Source organism: Salvelinus fontinalis, unplaced genomic scaffold, assembly GCF_029448725.1.
Source record: "Salvelinus fontinalis isolate EN_2023a unplaced genomic scaffold, ASM2944872v1 scaffold_0046, whole genome shotgun sequence".
In the NCBI taxonomy this organism is placed as follows: domain Eukaryota; kingdom Metazoa; phylum Chordata; class Actinopteri; order Salmoniformes; family Salmonidae; genus Salvelinus; species Salvelinus fontinalis.
Window position 1 is genome coordinate 350,731 of NW_026600255.1, and position 9,155 is coordinate 359,885.

Consider the following 9,155-nt stretch of genomic DNA (forward strand, 5'->3'; position numbering starts at 1 on the left):
AGGTAGAGGGTAGGATGGGGAGAGAGAGAGAGAGGTTTAGACAGTAGAGTGGTGGAGAGGTAGAGGGTAGGATGGGGAGAGAGAGGTTTAGACAGTAGAGTGGTGGAGAGGTAGAGGGTAGGATGGGGAGAGAGAGGTTTAGACAGTAGAGTGGTGGAGAGGTAGAGGGAAGGATGGGAGAGAGAGAGGTTTAGACAGTAGAGTGGTGGAGAGGTACAGGGTAGGATGGGGGAGAGAGAGAGGTTTAGACAGTAGAGTGGGGAGAGGTAGAGGGTAGGATGGGAGAGAGAGAGATTTAGACAGTAGAGTGGTAGAGAGGTAGAGGGTAGGATGGGAGAGAGAGGTTTGGACAGTAGAGTGGTGGAGAGGTAGAGGGTAGGATGGGGAGAGAGAGGTTTAGACATTGGAGTGGGGGAGAGGTAGAGGGTAGGATGGGGAGAGAGAGGTTTAGACAGTAGAGTGGTGGAGAGGTAGAGGGTAGGATGGGGAGAGAGAGGTTTAGACAGTAGAGTGATGGAGAGGTAGAGGGTAGTATGGGGAGAGAGCGGTTTAGACAGTAGAGTGGGGGAGAGGTAGAGGGTAGGATGGGGAGAGAGAGAGGTTTAGACAGTAGAGTGGGGGAGAGGTAGAGGGTAGGATGGGGAGAGAGAGAGGTTTAGACAGTAGAGTGGTGGAGAGGTAGAGGGTAGGATGGGGAGAGAGAGGTTTAGACAGTGGAGTGGTGGAGAGGTAGAGGGTAGGATGGGGAGAGAGAGAGGTTTAGACAGTAGAGTGGGGGAGAGGTAGAGGGTAGGATGGAGAGAAAGAGGTTTAGACAGTAGAGTGGTGGAGAGGTAGAGGGTAGGATGGGGAGAGAGAGGTTTAGACAGTAGAGTGGTGGAGAGGTAGAGGGTAGGATGGGGAGAGAGAGAGAGGTTTAGACAGTAGAGTGGTGGAGAGGTAGAGGGTAGGATGGGGAGAGAGAGAGGTTTAGACATTAGAGTGGTGGATAGGTAGAGGGCAGGATGGGGAGAGAGAGGTTTAGACAGTAGAGTGGTGGAGAGGTAGAGGGTAGGATGGGGAGAGAGAGGTTTAGACAGTGGAGTGGGGGAGAGGTAGAGGGTAGGATGGGGAGAGAGAGGTTTAGATAGTAGAGTGGGGGAGAGGTAGAGGGTAGGAAGGGGAGAGAGGTTTAGACAGTAGAGTGGGGGAGAGGTAGAGGGTAGGATGGGGGAGAGAGAGAGAGGTTTAGACAGTAGAGTGGTGGAGAGGTAGAGGGTAGGATGGGGAGAGAGAGGTTTAGACAGTAGAGTGGTGGAGAAGTAGAGGGTAGGATGGGGGAGAGAGAGAGGTTTAGACAGTAGAGTGGTGGAGAGGTAGAGGGTAGGATGGGGAGAGAGAGGTTTAGACAGTAGAGTGGTGGAGAGGTAGAGGGTAGGATGGAGAGAGAGGTTTAGACAGTAGAGTGGTGGAGAGGTAGAGGGTAGGATGAGGGAGAGAGAGAGGTTTAGACAGTAGAGTGGTGGAGAGGTAGAGGGTAGGATGGAGAGAGAGAGGTTTAGACAGTAGAGTGGTGGAGAGGTAGAGGGTAGGATGGGGAGAGAGAGGTTTAGACAGTAGAGTGATGGAGAGGTAGAGGGTAGGATGGGGAGAGAGAGGTTTAGACAGTAGAGTGGGGGAGAGGTAGAGGGTAGGATGGGGAGAGAGAGGTTTAGACAGTGGAGTGGTGGAGAGGTAGAGTGTAGGATGGGGAGAGAGAGATAGAGAGACTTAGACAGTAGAGTGGTGGAGAGGTAGAGGGTAGGATGGGGAGAGAGAGAGGTTTAGACAGTAGAGTGGTGGAGAGGTAGAGGGTAGGATGGGGAGAGAGAGGTTTAGACAGTGGAGTGGTGGAGAGGTAGAGGGTAGGATGGGGAGAGAGAGAGGTTTAGACAGTAGAGTGGGGGAGAGGTAGAGGGTAGGATGGAGAGAGAGAGGTTTAGACAGTAGAGTGGTGGAGAGGGTGAGGGTAGGATGGGGAGAGAGAGGTTTAGACAGTAGAGTGGTGGAGAGGTAGAGGGTAGGATGGGGAGAGAGAGAGAGGTTTAGACAGTAGAGTGGTGGAGAGGTAGAGGGTAGGATGGGGAGAGAGAGAGGTTTAGACAGTAGAGTGGTGGATAGGTAGAGGGTAGGATGGGGAGAGAGAGGTTTAGACAGTAGAGTGGTGGAGAGGTAGAGGGTAGGATGGGGAGAGAGAGGTTTAGACAGTGGAGTGGGGGAGAGGTAGAGGGTAGGATGGGGAGAGAGAGGTTTAGATAGTAGAGTGGGGGAGAGGTAGAGGGTAGGATGGGGAGAGAGGTTTAGACAGTAGAGTGGGGGAGAGGTAGAGGGTAGGATGGGGGAGAGAGAGAGAGGTTTAGACAGTAGAGTGGTGGAGAGGTAGAGGGTAGGATGGGGAGAGAGAGGTTTAGACAGTAGAGTGGTGGAGAGGTAGAGGGTAGGATGGGGGAGAGAGAGAGGTTTAGACAGTAGAGTGGTGGAGAGGTAGAGGGTAGGATGGGGAGAGAGGTTTAGACAGTGGAGTGGTGGAGAGGTAGAGTGTAGGATGGGGAGAGAGAGATAGAGAGACTTAGACAGTAGAGTGGTGGAGAGGTAGAGGGTAGGATGGGGAGAGAGAGAGGTTTAGACAGTAGAGTGGTGGAGAGGTAGAGGGTAGGATGGGGAGAGAGAGGTTTAGACAGTGGAGTGGTGGAGAGGTAGAGGGTAGGATGGGGAGAGAGAGAGGTTTAGACAGTAGAGTGGGGGAGAGGTAGAGGGTAGGATGGAGAGAGAGAGGTTTAGACAGTAGAGTGGTGGAGAGGGTGAGGTTAGGATGGGGAGAGAGAGGTTTAGACAGTAGAGTGGTGGAGAGGTAGAGGGTAGGATGGGGAGAGAGAGAGAGGTTTAGACAGTAGAGTGGTGGAGAGGTAGAGGGTAGGATGGGGAGAGAGAGAGGTTTAGACAGTAGAGTGGTGGATAGGTAGAGGGTAGGATGGGGAGAGAGAGGTTTAGACAGTAGAGTGGTGGAGAGGTAGAGGGTAGGATGGGGAGAGAGAGGTTTAGACAGTGGAGTGAGGGAGAGGTAGAGGGTAGGATGGGGAGAGAGAGGTTTAGATAGTAGAGTGGGGGAGAGGTAGAGGGTAGGATGGGGAGAGAGGTTTAGACAGTAGAGTGGGGGAGAGGTAGAGGGTAGGATGGGGGAGAGAGAGAGAGGTTTAGACAGTAGAGTGGTGGAGAGGTAGAGTGTAGGATGGGGGAGAGAGGTTTAGACAGTAGAGTGGTGGAGAGGTAGAGGGTAGGATGGGGAGAGAGAGAGAGAGGTTTAGACAGTAGAGTGGTGGAGAGGTAGAGGGTAGGATGGGGAGAGAGAGGTTTAGACAGTAGAGTGGTGGAGAGGTAGAGGGAAGGATGGGAGAGAGAGAGGTTTAGACAGTAGAGTGGTGGAGAGGTACAGGGTAGGATGGGGGAGAGAGAGAGGTTTAGACAGTAGAGTGGGGAGAGGTAGAGGGTAGGATGGGAGAGAGAGAGATTTAGACAGTAGAGTGGTAGAGAGGTAGAGGGTAGGATGGGAGAGAGAGGTTTGGACAGTAGAGTGGTGGAGAGGTAGAGGGTAGGATGGGGAGAGAGAGGTTTAGACAGTAGAGTGGTGGAGAGGTAGAGGGTAGGATGGAGAGAGAGGTTTAGACAGTAGAGTGGTGGAGAGGTAGAGGGTAGGATGGAGAGAGAGAGGTTTAGAGAGTAGAGTGGTCGAGAGGTAGAGGGTAGGATTTGGATAGAGAGGGTTAGACAGTAGAGTGGTGGAGAGGTAGAGGGTAGGATGGGGAGAGAGAGGTTTAGACAGTAGAGTGATGGAGAGGTAGAGGGTAGGATGGGGAGAGAGAGAGGTTTAGACAGTAGAGTGGGGGAGAGGTAGAGGGTAGGATGGAGAGAGAGAGGTTTAGACAGTAGAGTGGTGGAGAGGGAGAGGGTAGGATGGGGAGAGAGAGGTTTAGACAGTAGAGTGGTGGAGAGGGAGAGGGTAGGATGGGGAGAGAGAGAGAGGTTTAGACAGTAGAGTGGTGGAGAGTTAGAGGGTAGGATGGGGAGAGAGAGAGGTTTAGACAGTAGAGTGGTGGATAGGTAGAGGGTAGGATGGGGAGAGAGAGGTTTAGACAGTAGAGTGGTGGAGAGGTAGAGGGCAGGATGGTTAGAGAGAGGTTTAGACAGTGGAGTGGTGGAGAGGTAGAGGGTAGGATGGTGAGAGAGGTTTAGACAGTAGAGTGGTGGAGAGGTAGAGAGTAGGGTGGGGAGAGAGAGACTTAGACAGTAGAGTGGGGGAGAGGTAGAGGGTAGGATGGGGAGAGAGAGGTTTAGACTGTAGAGTGGGGGCGAGGTAGAGGGTAGGATGGGGAGAGAGGTTTAGACAGTAGAGTGGGGGAGAGGTAGAGGGTAGAATGGGGGAGAGAGAGAGAGGTTTAGACAGTAGAGTGGTGGAGAGGTAGAGGGTAGGATGGGGAGAGAGAGGTTTAGACAGTAGAGTGGTGGAGAGGTAGAGGGTAGGATGGGGGAGAGAGAGAGGTTTAGACAGTAGAGTGGTGGAGAGGTAGAGGGTAGGATGGGGAGAGAGGTTTAGACAGTAGAGTGGTGGAGAGGTAGAGAGTAGGGTGGGGAGAGAGAGACTTAGACAGTAGAGTGGTGGAGAGGTAGAGGGTAGGATGGGGGAGAGAGGTTTAGACAGTAGAGTGGTGGAGAGGTAGAGGGTAGGATGGGGAGAGAGAGAGAGAGGTTTAGACAGTAGAGTGGTGGAGAGGTAGAGGGTAGGATGGGGAGAGAGAGGTTTAGACATTAGAGTGGTGGAGAGGTAGAGGGAAGGATGGGAGAGAGAGACGTTTAGACAGTAGAGTGGTGGAGAGGTACAGGGTAGGATGGGGGAGAGAGAGAGGTTTAGACAGTAGATTGGGGTGAGGTAGAGGGTAGGATGGGAGAGAGAGAGATTTAGACAGTAGAGTGGTAGAGAGGTAGAGGGTAGGATTTGGAGAGAGAGGTTTGGACAGTAGAGTGGTGGAGAGGTAGAGGGTAGGATGGGGAGAGAGAGGTTTAGACAGTAGAGTGGTGGAGAGGTAGAGGGTAGGATGGAGAGAGAGGTTTAGACAGTAGAGTGGTGGAGAGGTAGAGGGTAGGATGAGGGAGAGAGAGAGGTTTAGACAGTAGAGTGGTGGAGAGGTAGAGGGTAGGATGGGGAGAGAGAGGTTTAGACAGTAGAGTGGTGGAGAGGTAGAGGGTAGGATGGAGAGAGAGGTTTAGACAGTAGAGTGGTGGAGAGGTAGAGGGTAGGATGAGGGAGAGAGAGAGGTTTAGACAGTAGAGTGGTGGAGAGGTAGAGGGTAGGATGGAGAGAGAGGTTTAGACAGTAGAGTGGTGGAGAGGTAGAGGGTAGGATGGGGAGAGAGAGGTTTAGACAGTAGAGTGATGGAGAGGTAGAGGGTAGGATGGGGAGAGAGAGGTTTAGACAGTAGAGTGGGGGAGAGGTAGAGGGTAGGATGGGGAGAGAGAGGTTTAGACAGTAGAGTGTTGGAGAGGTAGAGGGTAGGATGGGAGAGAGAGGTTTAGACAGTAGAGTGGTGGAGAGGTAGAGAGTAGGATGGGGAGAGAGAGAGGTTTAGACAGTAGAGTGGTGGAGAGGTAGAGGGTAGGATGGAGAGAGAGAGGTTTAGACAGTAGAGTGGTGGAGAGGTAGAGGGTAGGATGGGGAGAGAGGTTTAGACAGTAGAGTGGTGGAGAGGTAGAGGGTAGGATGGGGAGAGAGAGAGGTTTAGACAGTAGAGTGGTGGAGAGGTAGAGGGTAGGATGGGGAGAGAGAGGTTTAGACAGTGGAGTGGTGGAGAGGTAGAGGGTAGGATGGGGAGAGAGAGAGGTTTAGACAGTAGAGTGGTGGAGAGGTAGAGGGTAGGATGGGAGAGAGAGGTTTAGACAGTAGAGTGGTGGAGAGGTAGAGAGTAGGATGGGGAGAGAGAGAGGTTTAAACAGTAGAGTGGTGGAGAGGTAGAGGGTAGGATGGAGAGAGAGAGGTTTAGACAGTAGAGTGGTGGAGAGGTAGAGGGTAGGATGGGGAGAGAGAGAGGTTTAGACAGTAGAGTGGTGGAGAGGTAGAGGGTAGGATGGGAGAGAGAGGTTTAGACAGTAGAGTGGTGGAGAGGTAGAGGGTAGGATGGGGAGAGAGAGAGGTTTAGACAGTAGAGTGGTGGAGAGGTAGAGGGTAGGATGGGGGAGAGAGAGAGAGGTTTAGACAGTAGAGTGGTGGAGAGGTAGAGGGTAGGATGGGGAGAGAGAGGTTTAGACAGTAGAGTGGTGGAGAGGTAGAGGGTAGGATGGGGGAGAGAGAGAGGTTTAGACAGTAGAGTGGTGGAGAGGTAGAGGGTAGGATGGGGAGAGAGGTTTAGACAGTAGAGTGGTGGAGAGGTAGAGGGTAGGGTGGGGAGAGAGAGACTTAGACAGTAGAGTGGTGGAGAGGTAGAGGTTAGGATGAGGGAGAGAGGTTTAGACAGTAGAGTGGTGGAGAGGTAGAGGGTAGGATGAGGGAGAGAGAGAGGTGTAGACAGTAGAGTGGTGGAGAGGTAGAGGGTAGGATGGAGAGAGAGAGGTTTAGACAGTAGAGTGGTGGAGAGGTAGAGGGTAGGATGGGGAGAGAGAGGTTTAGACAGTAGAGTGGTGGAGAGGTAGAGGGTAGGATGGGGAGAGAGAGGTTTAGACAGTAGAGTGGTGGAGAGGTAGAGGGTAGGATGGAGAGAGAGGTTTAGACAGTAGAGTGGTGGAGAGGTAGAGGGTAGGATGGAGAGAGAGGTTTAGACAGTAGAGTGATGTAGAGGTAGAGGGTAGGATGGGGAGAGAGAGGTTTAGACAGTAGAGCGGGGGAGAGGTAGAGGGTAGGATGGGGAGAGAGAGGTTTAGACAGTGGAGTGGTGGAGAGGTAGAGTGTAGGATGGGGAGAGAGAGATAGAGAGACTTAGACAGTAGAGTGGTGGAGAGGTAGAAGGTAAGATGGGGAGAGAGAGAGGTTTAGACAGTAGAGTGGTGGAGAGGTAGAGGGTAGGATGGGGAGAGAGAGGTTTAGACAGTGGAGTGGTGGAGAGGTAGAGTGTAGGATGGGGAGAGAGAGATAGAGAGACTTAGACAGTAGAGTGGTGGAGAGGTAGAGGGTAGGATGGGGGAGAGAGAGAGAGGTTTAGACAGTAGAGTGGTGGAGAGGTAGAGGGTAGGATGGGGAGAGAGAGAGGTTTAGACAGTAGAGTGGTGGATAGGTAGAGGGTAGGATGGGGAGAGAGAGGTTTAGACAGTAGAGTGGTGGAGAGGTAGAGGGTAGGATGGGGAGAGAGAGAGGTTTATACAGTAGAGTGGTGGAGAGGTAGAGGGTAGGATGGGGAGAGAGAGAGGTTTAGACAGTAGAGTGATGGAGAGGTAGAGGGTAGGATGGGGAGAGAGAGAGGTTTAGACAGTAGAGTGGGGGAGAGGTAGAGGGTAGGATGGAGAGAGAGAGTGGTTAAGACAGTAGAGTGGGGGAGAGGTAGAGGGTAGGATGGAGAGAGAGGTTTAGACAGTAGAGTGATGGAGAGGTAGAGGGTAGGGTGGGGAGAGAGAGAGGTTTAGACAGTAGAGTGGGGGAGAGGTAGAGGGTAGGATGGAGAGAGAGAGTGGTTTAGACAGTAGAGTGGGGGAGAGGTAGAGGGTAGGATGGAGAGAGAGAGTGGTTTAGACAGTAGAGTGGGGGAGAGGTAGAGGGTAGGATGGAGAGAGAGAGTGGTTAAGACAGTAGAGTGGTGGAGATGTAGAGGGTAGGATGGGGAAAGAGAGGTTTAGACAGTAGAGTGGGGAGAGGTAGAGGGTAGGATGGGGGAGAGAGAGAGGTTTAGACAGTAGAGTGGGGGAGAGGGAGAGGGTAGGATGGGGAGAGAGAGGTTTAGACAGTAGAGTGGGGGAGAGCTAGAGGGTAGGATGGGGAGAGAGAGGTTTAGACAGTGGAGTGGTGGAGAGGTAGAGTGTAGGATGGGGAGAGAGAGGTTTAGACAGTAGAGTGGGGGAGAGCTAGAGGGTAGGATGGGGAGAGAGAGGTTTAGACAGTGGAGTGGTGGAGAGGTAGAGTGTAGGATGGGGAGAGAGAGATAAAGAGACTTAGACAGTAGAGTGGTGGAGAGGTAGAGGGTAGGATGGGGAGAGAGAGAGAGGTTTAGACAGTAGAGTGGTAGAGAGGTAGAGGGTAGGATGGGAGAGAGAGGTTTGGACAGTAGAGTGTTGGAGAGGTAGAGGGTAGGATGGGGAGAGAGAGGTTTAGACAGTAGAGTGGTGGAGAGGAAGAGGGTAGGATGGAGAGAGAGGTTTAGACAGTAGAGTGGTGGAGAGGTAGAGGGTAGGATGGGAAAGAGAGGTTTAGACAGTAGAGTGGTGGAGAGGTAGAGGGTAGGATGGGGAGAGAGAGGTTTAGACATTAGAGTGGTGGAGAGGTAGAGGGAAGGATGGGAGAGAGAGACGTTTAGACAGTAGAGTGGTGGAGAGGTACAGGGTAGGATGGGGGAGAGAGAGAGGTTTAGACAGTAGATTGGGGTGAGGTAGAGGGTAGGATGGGAGAGAGAGAGATTTAGACAGTAGAGTGGTAGAGAGGTAGAGGGTAGGATTTGGAGAGAGAGGTTTGGACAGTAGAGTGGTGGAGAGGTAGAGGGTAGGATGGGGAGAGAGAGGTTTAGACAGTAGAGTGGTGGAGAGGTAGAGGGTAGGATGGAGAGAGAGGTTTAGACAGTAGAGTGGTGGAGAGGTAGAGGGTAGGATGAGGGAGAGAGAGAGGTTTAGACAGTAGAGTGGTGGAGAGGTAGAGGGTAGGATGGGGAGAGAGAGGTTTAGACAGTAGAGTGGTGGAGAGGTAGAGGGTAGGATGGAGAGAGAGGTTTAGACAGTAGAGTGGTGGAGAGGTAGAGGGTAGGATGAGGGAGAGAGAGAGGTTTAGACAGTAGAGTGATGGAGAGGTAGAGGGTAGGATGGAGAGAGAGGTTTAGACAGTAGAGTGGGGGAGAGGTAGAGGGTAGGATGGGGAGAGAGAGGTTTAGACAGTAGAGTGGTGGAGAGGTAGAGAGTAGGATGGGGAGAGAGAGAGGTTTAGACAGTAGAGTGGTGGAGAGGTAGAGGGTAGGATG